The following is a 15,313-nucleotide window of genomic DNA, read 5'->3' as shown; positions in this document are numbered from 1 at the left end:
AGCGCTTTTTAACTGAAGCTAAACACAGAGTAAGCATGTTTCTTAAAGGGTAAAAAAAAAAAAGTGGATCTTGACCTTTACTATAATTGTCCAATAATAGTTTGTTATTTACCAAGTAACAAAGGTAAATACTATTATTAGACTAACTTTCCCTGCTGTGGTTATAAATACACAGGGGCAATGATGCAGTCAGACCCTTTCTTTCTCACACCTACTCACAGACATTTTGTACAGCTGAGGCTCTCTTAGAAGTGGTAGTCAGACTAGTTAAAGGAATTTATGAAATAGAAACTCTCACTAAGTTGCAGCGCAAAGCCCTGGTATACAACAGTACTGTCATAGATAATTTCCATAAAGATCAAGTTCAGAAATTTTTTTCTGTGGAGTTTCTCAGTGCTAATTTCATATTTTAGGTCTCTGTTTATCCTTAGATTGGTGAACACATACAAGCTTCTTAAAGCTCTTTTCCAGGTCTGTGCTTCTAAATGATTTCTTTTCCTTCTGCTACTCACATATTTAAAAATACAAAGCTGTAACAGCAAAAAGATGCTAAACTGCAGTATTTATGAGTTTATCTAATTTCAAAATAATGGAATAATTTTTTAAAAACAGTATGTGTTCTCGAAAAGGTGTAATACATACAGTACAGATCACTTCTACTGTAGATGATTTTATACTGAGAAGTGAAACTGCTTGGTTTTGGTTTACATTTAAAGAGTTCTTATTAAGGGGTGTCCACCCTAATTTTCCTCTTACCACCTTGTGTATAAATTCTGTTGGGAACTTTCTCTAACAAATTTGGGAGAAATGGTGATGGAGAGTTACTTGACTTTGTAGTTCATGGAACAGTAAGTTTGGTGCTTTTTCCTTTCTCTTAAGCACAGAGATCTATCTAAAACTCAGGATTTGCATTAGTGCTTTTTCAATTTAATGTGGTGATTCAGTAGGCAGAATTAAAGAGATGGCTTCCGAGTTCTTCTGCAGAATCTGAATTTGTTGGTTTTTAGTTCAGACAATAAGAACAGTAGTAAAGAAGAAAAGGAAGACTTACTGTTCTTCCAACAAACACATCACCTCTGAATGGTGGGGGGGCAAGAATTGCTGTTATAAAATACAATGTAGCCAGAAGCTTCCAAAGGGTGTCACGTTGGGATTTTTAAATGCCTAACGTCGATTTAATTCAAAATGATGCCCCAATGGAAATGAGATTATTATCTCTGTTAACATATCTCCAGGAATCTAAAAAGCTTTGACTCATCAGTCAGGTATAGTTAACGTTACATCTTTAAGTTCTTCAGTAAGTCATTTTTAAGATAAATCTATCTGATTGTGTGGCTTTTAAAAATGACCATTTGTTGGAGAAAGCGTATCAGCAGGAAGAAATTGTGTGAATTTTTTCCCTGCTACTGCGGATATAGCCTTTTGGTTGCTCTGGTAATTACTTGGATCAGACTACAGGACTTGTATGATTAGCCTGCAAACTTTGCTCCTACCTGGAAGAGAAAGGATTAATCTTTTCAACTGTCACAGCACACAGCTGGCATTGTACTCTTGGTCAGGGTGGTAATTTCTTAAGTCGCATGCTTAGGGTTAACATCTTGCTCTTGAGTTGCAGTATGTGACTAGGATTTAAGTATCTGTTTTGTGTGATTAAGAGTAATTGTGAGCAATTAAAGAAAACAGTTCATTTGTGGCAGGTGGCAGAAAGCTAAAGAAGATAATTACTCTTTTTAGCCATCTGTGTTAACTGCCATTAGCAGAATTAAACCGAGATTCACCACTTTGAAATTTGAGGCAAAGTTCCTTTCCCTTAACTAGATAATATAACATTGTCTGAAGTCTAATTACAAAAAAAAGTAATTTCACCCTGCTTGCCATGAGGTGCCTATTTGTTAATTTTATTAAAAATGTTGGCGCTCCAAAATGATAAATTGAACAACTGCTTGTACTAAATGTCTTTGAATTACATGTTGGCTCTGAAAAACTGTTCAACTTTCAGTGAGAGGTTTATCCTGGCAAGTCCTGATCCTATACCATCAGCAACAGCAGAAATGAACTTCTCTTGAAAAGAAGAAACATTTCTACCCCTTCCATCAAGTGTCATAATGCTGAAATAACCCAGCACCCCTCCCCGGGTCTGCTGACGATCTGAGTGCTCACATTGCTGTTCGTAACCTTGTTAAATGATCAGGAATCATGTCGCTGTTGTGGTACCTATGCTGCAGAAAGGCTATGAGCAGTTATAGAAATATTTGTTGAGACATGGAAAATACACATCATCAAAGCAAAAAAGCGGGCATGGGAAATCTCTCCTCATATAAGCAGCAGCTGGAGGAATGAACGCACCCCGTAGATATTCCTGCCTCTTGAAACCACTAGAAGCCTGCTAGGGAGTACAAAACAATTCTTTATCTCTCCAGCTGTATAAAGAGTATATAGCACCAAGCAGTTACAGACTGATACCAATGAAAACTACAATTCTGGCAAAGCAGTCATGTCTGAAATTCTAGCATTTTTTCTGACTTCTCTATTTTCTGGAAATTGTAAAGAGGCTGGGTCTCATGAATATAGCACCTGGCTCATGTTTTACCTTCTCATGTTTATCAATTGTGTCTACCTTCACTTTGGATATTAGGATGCTGGTAGTAAAATTAATGCTGTCTCACGCTGAAACCACACAAAGACACAGACCCAGCCACTGTATTAGCTGGACAAAAGGTTACTCTGGAACAATTGCAAAATTTTCCAGATACCAATGATGCTTTTGAGTACTGAATTACTTAGGCTTGGCATTTTTTTATCATAAACATTATGCTTAATCACCAGTAGGAGTTTTCATGTTCACAGGACGATCCCAGTTAATTATTGCACCTTTCTTACTGATTAATACCAAGTAGATTTCATTTGAAAATAGGTGGATTATGTTAAGGGTATTATATTGGACTTTAATGTCTGTAATGACTAATTATAAATTTGAGAATATATTATGATTCCTCTCTTGTGTGAAATAGTTTACAATTGTATTTTTCAAAACCTGAATCTGTATTTAATGGTGGTACTTGTGTAACTTTGTGCTACAATTATTCTTTAGCAAGGAGAGAAATAGGACACCTAGAAGAATAGTGTACAACAGGCCCAGTTTCAGAAGGTACCGTTCTGTAAAGGCAGAACAGACCGGTGATTGGAGATGGCCTTTAAATAAGGCAAATGTTCACAGTCTGATCTTCAGCTGATATAACAGACATATAAGAAATGAAGGACTGAGGATGGGATCCCCAAACTCTTAGTTCTTGCAAGTTATTTATCTCTTAACAGCATTATTTGTGTGATGGGCTTTCTGATGACAGCATGGACTACTGCTCCTGGAGCAGCGACTCCAACTTTGCCAGAGGTTTTGTTCTTTTCCTTTTTCAGCAGACTTGGTATTAAGAGACAGTTCTGGGTGATTTGTGAATACGTAGTCTGCGTTGGCAAACTTGGATTAACAAAAGATGTTAACTGTTGCCAAGAAATAGGAAGTTTCTCTTAGCATAGTATTCGAACTGGGTGGTAATATATGAGGAAAACCTACCCAGTTAGTGCAAGTGCAAGACCTCTCACTCTGTACTGGGACTTAGGGCATCTTCGGATGCGCTTTCTGTAGAGGAACAGTGTGCCTTACTGAGTTTTTTAGACTTCAGATTTATTCAGTCTGAGGTGGAGATGCTATGGAGTCCCTAATGGAAACTGGCTGTGCAGATAGTATTTCTCTTCATTTTTGCGAACACTGATGGCAAAGCAAAGGCTTGTACAGTTGGTCTGCAGAAATAAAGGACTTACAGTGTCAACTGAGCTATGTTCTCAAGATGGAAATCTGGAGGTTTTGTTCCCTTGCCTTCATTTCTGGCCTTGCGAGTGACTTTCACAAGTAAATGGCACATTCTGTGTTTTCTTCAGAGTAGAAGTAAAGTCAGCAACTTCAGTGTTGATCTGTAAGGGCAGGGTTCATTTGTGGAAAGGTAGACATAGATACCCAGTGTCATCTAAGATGCCTTAAGACATCCACACACCTGGCATATAGGATGCAGGACTTAGGAGGACCCGCAACCTTCTGAAGCAGTATCTGGAGGCCAGTCCAGATACACTACAGTGCCTAAATTGCCAATAACCTTGCATGTTGAGGCACAAAGTCCCAGTTCAGGTGTTGTATGAATGCTATTGGCAAGCTGATCAGGCACCTGGAACGAGCTGAACTGTAGCTACATCTAGATAAATTACACACTTACATGGATTAGATGTGATTCTGTATAGTTTCTTGCTATGTTTCTTGTGCTTTGGTCCACAAGTCATTGCAATGTTCCTTTAGCTAGTGAGATGTCTTTATTGAAATAAAGAAAATAATTTGCTATGGAGGAAATATAAACAAGTTGAATTCTAATGAATAGCTTTATGTTAAATATATAGGACAGTTATTCAAATCTCCTCTATGAACCAGAAATACTGGAAGTGATGTTGCTAAGCTTGCTTTGCTGCGCAGCTGCGTGTCCTTCCTAGATACTTCTTACTTCATTATTCCCTTTCTGAGCTGTGTTCTGGGACTTCAGTACAAAAGAAAGAAGGGAGTGGGAGGCAGAAATTGTGCAGGAGAACAAAAGCCCTTCATATAACTCTTTTAGACACATTTCACACTTTAATTGAATAAATTGTACAGAAGATCCTATGTCTGTAGTATACAACTCCCCAGGTGCTCTCAGCTACTATATCCGCAGCTGTTTATATTCAAACTAGGTAATTTAATACACTTATATCTGTATCTATTGTACAGTGTATTTTAAAATCAGATGGCTGTGATTTTTGACTTGGAACAAAGCAAACACCCTATGAAGAGACACTGCCTCTCTCCTTGGACTTTCCTGTTAATCTCTGAATATCTAAGCAACATTAAAAATAGCATATTATGCTGAGATATAAGCTCTGTTTTCAACGAGTGCGTAATGTCACTAACATGACATACATGCACAAAAAAATGTATATATCATGTCAGCTGGCAAATCAGCTACTGCCTGGTGTTCCCCAAGGGGAGGGATTCATGCATGAGGCTGCCAAAAGAAGGGTCATGATTCAGTTTGGCAGGGGCATAGCCTGGACACATTTTCCTTTAATTGCTCCTTGTCATGTGAGATGTGGTCCTGGGTGACACTGTGGCTAGAATAATACAGAAAATAAATACACACAATCTCATATATGCCAGAATCTCTAAATGCGCTGTTTATTTTGCCAGTGATCATTAAAGATAAAAATAATTAGTGTTTCATTTTCTCCCACTTTTTTCCCATCATTTCTGCCTGAGTGATGCAGGAGTCAACATAAAGGAACCACAGTACATTAAAACAGGATCATTTTTCCTGGCCCATTTCTAATCTTATAGTCAAACTGCTTGTGCCTCACTTTGTAAGTTCATCAACACAGGGAAGAAAGGCTAAAGATACTTCTTAAGTCTCCCTGTAAAGCCTGATGGCTAGGGATGTCCTACAGTTTATTCACAGCGGGAAGCAGTGTAATTGTCAGCTCCATGTTTCTCCCCTAAAGAGCTGTTCTCTGGTGAAGGGAGGGAAAAAAAATGTGAACAAGATTTTACAAATTTGGCATATGGTAGAGCAAGTGCAGAGGCTGAAAATGACTCGTCAGCTACAAACTACAGGACAGAATACCGTTCTGCATGTAACGACACCTCTCCTTTTGCAACTGTGCCATCTACATAACAGGTTTGATTTATTGGAGGTGCAGTTTCTAGAACAGGGTAGATTGGGGAGGAAGAAACTGCACGTACGCATATACTTTGGGGTGGCTTTGCTGGATACGAGGAAAATTACAGGGAGGGCTGGAGGGAATGCACAGTGGAGGGCTGGGGGATGGGGTTTTTGTATTAACACATGACTGAGATACATTCACAGGTAATGCATAATGCTTCCAGGAGGCAATCCTATGGTCTCTTTATTATTACAGTGATTGTATAGTCCCTTTACTGGGCTCAGATCTCATAAAATGATGTAAACTGACCATGAATGACTGCGGAGGATTCCACTGTCATTATGGTACCCCTGGGTACAGATGTGTCCTGGCCCATTTTATGTGTCCCCCTGAGACAGGAGTGCTGCTTTGCCATGGGAATGCTCGCCTGGCCTCGGGTCAGCTGGAGACTTTATGGCCCAGGGCAGAGGTTATGGCAGCAGCAGACGTGGTGGGTGGCAAGGGCAGGACCCTTGGCAGAGGGATACTTCAGACACAACACGAGTGGTGACCCAAAAAGTTGCACGGGACCTGGGCACAATGTCCTGAGGCCCCCAGGGAACCAGCACGCAGAGCCCAACCACCCTGGCTTTCCAGCGGATCACTTACAGGCACCAAGAGAAAGGTCTTTGTTTCACCTGTCCCCAGTAAGCTCTCCGACTCCTTGTGCAATTATCATTAAGAGTGTGTCCAGTGTTTGAAGGAGTCGGCCATTTAATTGTATAAAAGCAAAGGTTTAACCACAAAAGCTGCCAGGCACTCCCACAATTATCATTTATCAGTCAAACAGAATGTCCTCGGGTTATGTATTCATCAAATGTTTATTGATTGAAGCTTTGGGCATTTTACAGGATTAGAAATTATTACTTCTGATTTAAATAGTGTTTGGAGGACAGAAATCAAATACAAAACAGTGTATTTATAAAACAACAGGTTTTTAAAGAATTGCACAACAGAAATACTAGAGAACATGAGCCTCTCTCCAGTGCTTTGGAACTAAAAAATGGTCTCTGTATACAGCAACTAGCCAAGTATTAAAAATAAAGTGGGCCCATTTTTCACTTCAAGAGAGACTTTGCTCTTCCCTGTGACTCTGTTCAGAGTAGTTAGGAGGGTATCGGGTCCCCTGAAAATCTTTGCAGTTAATGTAAGAACACAGAAACTTGGAGGGCTGCTTCTCCTGCTTCTTAGTCTTATCTGGTTCTAGCAGTCTAATTATTCATAAACACCTGAAAAATGACAGAACTCCTTTGTTTTTAATTCAAAATGCAGACAGCAATCATGGATTTGCACTCCACTGGTACTTGGTCACTCAGGAGAGGTGCTGTCTAATTATGAGGGGAATCTTCCCGCCCATTTCAGGGGAAGCTGGTCACCACAGAGATGCGGTCATCAGCACAAAGTCTTAAATAGAAATGACGCACTCCTTGGGAGAAAAAAGCACTTGCAAGCTCTGTGTCCGGGATGTAGATATAAATATATTATCTGTTGAACTGCATCTCTGAAACAGCTTACTCATATCAAACTAATAATCTCCTGAATATGGAGCCGATCTTTATGCAGGGCTCAGCGGTGACGAGTCACACGTGCTAAGGGTGAGCCACCGAAGCAGCCCAGGATGTCCCCTGCCACCAAACACAGATCTGCAGAATTTGCTGTGCCCTGAGCAGCCTGGGTACACTTTTTGTGTCTCACCTGCAGCCCTGATCTTCCCTTAAGGAAGTTCATTTAAGGGTGTGTTTATATATATAAAAGGTATTATCATTTAATGTTTTACCTTGGCCTTTGTAGGCTTGTCCTATATGTAGCCATAAGAGTGTGAAATTTGTTTATAGCTGAAACTGCTTTTAAGTGAAGGGCATCTTACACAGCAATTTGTCAGTGGCTAAAGAGCCTGGGGCTAGGAGTAGACATTTACTTACAGAATCTTTAGACTATTTTAAACAGGCCTTTGGGACCCTCCCCACTGACCAGCCTATAACATGCCCTTCTGTAGCATCTCTCTGTGCTATTTCTTTTAATTGACTAACCTCAACACTGGCTGTTCAAAATCACTTTAACCCAAACATGCCCCCGGTCTGAAGCTCCTAATGACCTTCCCCTGGCCCTAAACACATATGGCTGAGACAATGCAAACATCATTTGGAAGATGAGTAAATTCAATAACTCAATTACCACTGCACCAAAATAACATTTATCAAACACTGGCCACAGCGGTTTGGATCTTTAGCTCTCTCTGTTTCAATGGCACGGCATTTGGGTGAAAGTAACTAATCGATTTAGGAATGATTAAATAGAAATTTGTAACACTTGGCATTATTAAACCTTCAATCTTCATTACAACTGCTTAACGATTACATCATGGGCTGTGTAAAATAAATTAACAGTAGCTGGAAACAATCTCATCATAAATAAAGACAGCAAAGGTATTAGACTAGTGTTCAATAGAAAGTCTAATAAAAATATATATATTTTGTGGCATTATTAGTAGGTTGTAAATACTGAGGTTTGGAGGAGTTTCAAGACTGAAAAATTTAAAAAGCCCAACAACCCCCTCAGCTAGTATCTAACATTGAACTCATTTATTTTAAAAGGTCTAATTTAGTGGTAGAGCCAGCAGCCTGAGGGCTAGAGATGAATAACAGGTCACCCCTGCATCCTCCTCTAAAATAGAAGAAACGCTTCCTTTACAGCCAGCCTAAATCCCAGGTTCTCCTCACGGGCTCCGCACTCTCATCCTTTGCCTGAAGTTCAATGAGTTTCTAGTTCCACCTGCTTCTTCAGACATCCAGGAGTGCCTCTCCTTTTCCTCTTTCAGGACCAAAACATTTAACATTTTATGAAAGTTGATTGTGAAAATAATTTTGAAAACCCTGTAAAATTTTTTCAACTATTTTCCTACCATCTTTGTTCAAAGCCTGACCTTCCCACAATCATCTAAACTGGGCAAACCGTTCGTATATAATACACCTATTTTGAAAGCATCACTACTGTTACTGCTAAATGAAATCACTGCATTCCTTTAAAAATTACATTGGCTAGCTATTACATAGACACATTTGGTCTGTGCATCACTACAGCTATCTACTTATTTATAAAGTGCTAAAACAGAAAATTATTTTGAGCTCATCTAGACAGAATGATAAGCCCAAGGGCCTATTCAGGTGGTGTGAAAGCAGCTCGTGGGTCCTGCCCTGTTCTACACTGTCAGCCAGACCACTCTGAGATCCGAGAGGATTTTCCAGGTAGCTGTAACCTATATTTGCTCTTCCCTCTTTGGACTTACACCAAGCTCAGCTTGCCTGGTATTGGGGAATGTGGGCCAGAAAGTACCAAAACTTTAATCTCCAGTGGTAAAGTGTAAATAACCTCTACCGCTATATGTAGGTTCCAAAACTAAAGTAGCCTTTTCTTTCATTTCCTACTAGCATCTCATCTAGGTGGTGACAGAGAAACAAGCAATGAACCTGATCCTGAATGACCAATAAAGTAAAAACAAAAATAGAAATAAAAAGATTTAACAAATATTTATCAAATAGTATTCAGCTATTTAGAAAGTGTTATGCAACACAGGGAGGTTTTCCAGCTCATCAACTGTTATTATTACAATGAAAAGTAATTTATATCACAGCTCTCCTCCTGTTAAAACTGGAATGTAAGTTTAAGTCACCACATACCATGACATATAATAAATAATAAATCAAATGTTATTGACAGTGGTAAATATAGTCCCTTGCTTCTTTTTCAGAAATGAATCAAAAGAAAAGATGGCTACATTAAAATGGCACAGACCTATAATTTTCTTCCAGTCCCAAGCATATAGCAAATACCGTTATTATGTTCAAAGCTGCGTTTTTTTAAAGCTCAGAAAACAGGCCATTAAGCAAAAGTAATCAGCATGGGGTGTAACCATTCAAGGCCCCCCCCCCCCTTTTTTATTTATTTAAAGAAATTTTTCTTAAGTGAATGGAAAGGGCAAAAAAATCCCACAGATGAATCTTCAGGTATAAAGGCAGCAAGCTGTGAAATGAGCTATAAGATAAACATAGATGGTTCTTAATTCTCTAAAGTTACAGCACACGTGCCTACTGCTCTAGGAGGATAAATGAAGATGTACATGTAAGGCTTGAATTCAAAGTTCAGCATTATTAAACCAAAGACCATAAGCTTAAAATCACAGTTATGAACTGATTAATTGATTTATACTTGTACACTACTTGATTATAGTTCTTGCTTGTTTACTTCCATCAAACCTTGTACATGTACATGCTCAACTCCATGCAAATATATGCAATTAGAGTCCTCACCATCAGGAGGGGGCTGCTTTATGTGAGCTGTTAATGCTTTCCCACAAAGGAAATGAGTAATTCCTTTTTAAAGTGAAAGCATCTACTTCAAACTTTACTGCTACTGGTCACTATAAGGTTATTTTCTGTCCTCCTTATCCCATCCCATAAAAACCCTCTTTAGTATGAAGATAAATAATATGAAGAATAGGTAGAACAGAAAGCTGAAGAAGGCAGAAACATTAACCTGAATCCTCAAGGAAGTACCCAGTGTTCCCAGGGAATGCTGTCCCACCAACAACCTTGTCATTACACACACCTTTGCTGCTCCAGTGGCAAGCTGTAGCACACCTAACGGCAAGCTGGAGTGCACATAAAACCAGATCTGGAATAAGAGCACCGTTATACAAATCACCAATAATGCAAATCAAGGTACTGTAATGAATGAAGTATAATGTGGCAGTTACCTCTAGCTCACTAGAATTAGAATTTTAACAGTTAACATTAAAATATTTTAATGTACATGTTTTAAATAGATTTAATCTAAAAATATATTTTCTGTCCTAAAACTTGGATGTTAATACAGCAGACCTCAAAGTGAAATATTTGTCTCATTGAAATCAATTTAAGTATTTACATTAACTTTTGTGTGTACTGAATTTGCCCTAAATCAGCTCATTTCATTAACTGACAGATATATTATTACAATAAAATGTTTAGACCCTAGAATTTTTCCAAAGTATGTTTAAAAAAAATAATAGCATATTTAGAGTGTTTAAAGTGAAGTTTGGTATAAATTGTTACTAACTGTATTGCAGTCATTAGCATGAAATACATAAAGCACTTTTTCCATACAGAGGAACGTATGTACCACATATCATTTAGTGCACAAGAGGGCTGTTATTAAACTTCCACAAATACGATTTTGGGAAGTTCTGCTCCTCTTACAAGCGAGTTCTGCTAATCAGCTGTGAAGTCTCACATGTTAAATGTAACAGTATTAAAACCATGGACTGATTGTGGGCTGGGAACTGGAAAAGGTGTTTTATCTCAAGGCTACTGGTTTGATTCATCCCAAGTTAGTGGTTGCTGAAATTTGTTCCAGCTGACTGAGCATCACTATCCTGTGGGAAGGGGCTGGGTGGGCCTGGATCAGGATCTGGGGAATGTCATTAAAATCCTATAGCAATTAGTATCCTTAAACATAGCCAAGATACTAAAACCCAAAGCATTAGCTTATTGCTCCAAAGCAACAGGTTTCCAAGTTGTATTGAAGTAACAGGGGAGGAAGTTAGTTCTGTTTCTGGCTGTTTCATATCGTACTATGTTTCTCTAAAACCAGAGCTTGTCCTTAAAAGGCAAGGAAAGCTGATGACATTGATCCAGAGAGATGAAGCACATTTCTACACCCACAGCCTTAGAAGCCAAGTCCAAAGCTGTATGAAGTCAACAGAAGGCTCAGGCTCTGGGGAGCACACGTGTCCCATGAGAACCTGAAGAAAGTATCAGAGAGTCTAGAAATTCAGATGCTTCCACTTAGTTTATTTTATGACCACACTGCACTATATCAGAGATTATCTCTGTGAGTGATATAAATGTAATTTGTGCAGGGCAGGGCTAACATCACCAGTGCTACAGCCTAAGCAGACTGCTTCCCAGAGCTGGCATCTTACTTCCGTCAAAGCCTAGTGAGACAGATTCTGTTTTCATTATTTTTCAAAATAATATTATCTTGACCAGAAAATGTGAAATATGCCTTAATCTTTGATAGCCTAGTGAGGTGTATTTGCATTAACTCCCCCGGCTGGAATATAAATTTAGGATTCGGTTGGTGGTCCAGACTAATTCCCACTTCACTGCCTATGGTCCTCAGGTTTTGAACGTTGGGGATGCAAACAAGTATTTCTAGGTTTATTGTCTAAGGTTGATCCTGTATTCCATTTGTATGGGCTATATAAATAAACCATTTATGCCACACAGCTGTGCTGCAGGAAGAACAGACTTTGTACCTGAATTTCTGAATCTTCATTTTGGCCAAAATATTTGCAAGATGTTATAAATCCCACAATATCATGGTATCTACCCAGTAACTCAGGCATTGAAAACAACCAGTGAGAAGCAGACAGCTACGTTTAAACAAAGATTGCAAAGGTGCTACAACCAAGATTAAAGAATTAATAGGTGAGCCTAGTCCCAAAGCCTGTAATCGTGTGCATTGTTTAATCTCTCTGACTGGAAGGTGCTGTAACACTGAGTCGTGTCTACTCAGACTTTTAGTTCAGGCCCAAGATGCCTGAAGCTTGGGCAGACAGCTGAGCTTGGTTATCGGTGACAATGACTGGGCATCTTTTCAAATGTTTAACTTTGTTAAGCTTTGTTTAGCTTTTGCAGACAGTTTTAAGACTTGCTACTGACGTACATCCCACTAAGCTTTGCACTAAGCTAACTGCAGAGTAATTGCCAGCAGATGTAGGGCAATACTGCAACAAGCATGATTGTCGTGTTATCAGTTCACACGACAGCAGACGATCCTTCCTGTCTTGGAAGAAAGACACTTTGAAATGATTACTAAAACAGCAACGTATCCCTCATGGTATGGCTATAACAATCAACTGCCGTAGGGTGAAGTACACAATCTTTGGGATACTGGGAACAGTTAGGACTCAAATATAGTAAAGATGTTTGACTTCAGCTCTCTACACTTCCCCATGGTAGTTCTTCTATTTTTGTTTATTTACGGAGAAATAAAGAGTATAATGTGGAACAGTAAAGCTAATCTAAAACATCTCAGCTAGATGTGTTTTAGTTGGCAGGATAATAACAACTTAGTAATAACCTCACAACAGCATTGGGTGTATGAGAGAACGAATACAGCCTGCACTCATAAATGTCCAAGTGTTTATGGAGGAGGATAAATTTATTCCAGGAGTTCACCAGCTGCTACTGAGCAAGTTATCACTATTCTGTTTCAGATTTTCTATAGGTGTTGCTGGGGAGCTGTCCCTAGTCAGACACTTAAATCATCTGGGCACATCAGAGTGCTGGGATTAAGAGGCTAGGTGCTGGCTGCAAAGAACCATCACAGTGTCAGCCATCTGACTACCTGACGCTATTTTTATTTTGTATAAAAAGCACACACCTACTTGTGTCAGTCTGGTGTTTGGAAGATGTTACCACGGATATTCTGATTATGTTTGAATTCCAAAGGCAATACAGCTAGGGGATACCTCTAATCAAATGTAACCTCTGAGAAAGCGGTACTGCGGTGTGCCTTCTCTGTATTGTTGTTATTCTCTAACTTATATGGGGAGGAATGTTTGAAGATACAGCAGGTGGTAGATTAAGCAGCACCAAAGAGATATATTGCCATGGGATATCCCAATCAGTTCAACAGTAAAATTAACAAACTGATAAAAATGGGGGAGAATAATGACTTTTCCTTGAGTTTCAGCCTCTCATGTTTCTCCTTCTTTCTGCACTCTTAAGGTTGGGTCTCAAAAGAGACAAAGGAGAAAAAGACATCAATCTAGATGTCCATTTCAGTTGGTACATCTACCTCATTAATTTGCTAGAGCCTATATACTGATTGTTCTTAAAAAACATATCGCTCAAATGCACCTGCAACTTCACTCTGTCTTTTTAATGCATGTGTAAAGTTCTGAGGACTTCATCTAAAGTTGTGATTAGATGAAGAAAAGTCTAGTGTAACCAGGTGAACTTCTTTTTTAAGAGCAATTTTAGTTTCAAATGTAATTTTTGTATTGGTATCTTTGTTTGGCATTCTCAAACAAACTCAAATTTCTAAAGCTGAATTACAAACCTACAAAAAATGCAGTTACCGTTTAAGTACCAAACCAGCCATACTTGTATTGGTGCAAATGATACCATTCTAACACAATAATCAAATGAGTTTCTCATAAACTCTTCTGTAATCCAATAAAGTAACAGCCTTTTTTTTCAACCTTTATCAATCTCAATCTGTAATATTTACATACATATCACAGATAGGGGATGAAAGGGAACTGGAATAACTGACAAGCAAACTGAGATAAATGAGAAATAACCTATCATTATAGCAAAAAAGCAAAAGGCAGCATTATGTAGAAACTTTATCGAGTAATTAATGATCTATCTGGGAATAATTACATGTGACTCACTGCTCCCATTTTCTTAAATGAATTTAAAAGCTATTAAATATCCTCTTAACAATAAACAGCATGTGAGATACTGCTTTGCCGCTTTTGTCCACAAAATTTTATCTTAATCAGTGAATATGGATAGTCTTGAGGAAGAGCGGATGAGCGGACACAGCTGCCAGGTAGTGAAGGATGTGCATGCTTGTAAGAAAAAGGCTGAGATAATGGATAAGAAGATAAAGAACCTTGCATATTAACAGTGTTACTATTACCTACATTGTATGGGTCTGACTAGTAGACGATATCTTTTTATGGCCAGTACAACACGGGTAAGACGGTCCCAGTGAATGCCTATCGCAACCCCCCTGTAATTGGCATTTCTGATGTGCAAACACAGGATGATGTGGGAGAAGGATGTTCCACCATCTGCATGGATCCGACTGAGCACAACGGTCTAAGGGGGATTTAAGTGAAGAAGATGCTCTACGCACAGGCAGTGCTTGCGCCCCTAAGAGTTTCAGTGCAACACTCGTGGCGTTACACTACCTTTTTTGTTAAAAAAATAAATAGAAATGATGATGAGTGTAACCACGAGAGATATCCAAGAGGACCCAGACTAGGAAGAATCTGACCCAGTGAGAGTCACAAGTTCAGCAGGACAGATGGAAAATGCATCTTCATTCCCTTTTCTATGCAAAAGGATAAGGCATTACTCTAGTTTGTGGATAGTATGGATTTGAGGAGAGTACTGCACGTAGGTTTCTTACCGAGTACCTTGAAGACTAGATTATTATGAAGGTATTAGTTGCATTATTTTAAAAATAAACCAATTTACTTTTTTTAAAGCACCCAATGCTATCAGTAGGGATAGGGATGCAATAAGCCTACCTAGCAGACTGAACTGTTCAGGTTAGGTGACACAAGCAAGGAATGCTTTGCTTTCGCAATTTGGCTTAGGTAGAAGGAAATTGCTGAATTGCTTGGGGCAGTGATGGCCATGTGCAAAAAGAGAATTTAAAGCTCCTGGGGATTTCTAAATTGAACTAAATAAATTAACCATTTCTATTTGACCAAATTAATGCTTTTGTACCAAGTCCTGTATCAGTTCTACTTCTTCATCAT

At 38.9% G+C, this 15,313-nt stretch overlaps 1 protein-coding gene and 1 long non-coding RNA gene across 6 annotated transcripts in view; one reads left to right on the top strand and one right to left on the bottom strand.

Annotated features, from left to right (window-relative positions):
* Window positions 1–15,313, bottom strand: part of PDZRN3 (PDZ domain containing ring finger 3) — a 149,487-nt gene that overhangs the window by 47,612 nt on the left and 86,562 nt on the right. The gene's annotated exons all lie outside the window — the stretch shown is intronic.
* The window catches only part of LOC127021483 (uncharacterized), a 119,828-nt gene that overhangs the window by 97,852 nt on the left and 6,663 nt on the right, over window positions 1–15,313 (top strand). The window contains exon 3 of one of the 3 annotated variants that reach the window (XR_007767223.1): window positions 10,240–10,776. The exons of 1 other annotated variant lie outside the window; for it this stretch is intronic. This is a non-coding gene — a long non-coding RNA (uncharacterized LOC127021483). Of the gene's footprint in view, window positions 1–9,839; window positions 9,888–10,239; window positions 10,777–15,313 lie in introns of those variants that run through there. One more of the 3 variants, XR_007767225.1, reaches the window with a different exon arrangement.

Source organism: Gymnogyps californianus, chromosome 13 (genome assembly GCF_018139145.2).
Source record: "Gymnogyps californianus isolate 813 chromosome 13, ASM1813914v2, whole genome shotgun sequence".
Classification (NCBI taxonomy): domain Eukaryota; kingdom Metazoa; phylum Chordata; class Aves; order Accipitriformes; family Cathartidae; genus Gymnogyps; species Gymnogyps californianus.
This window is presented reverse-complemented; position numbering and strand designations above follow the sequence as displayed.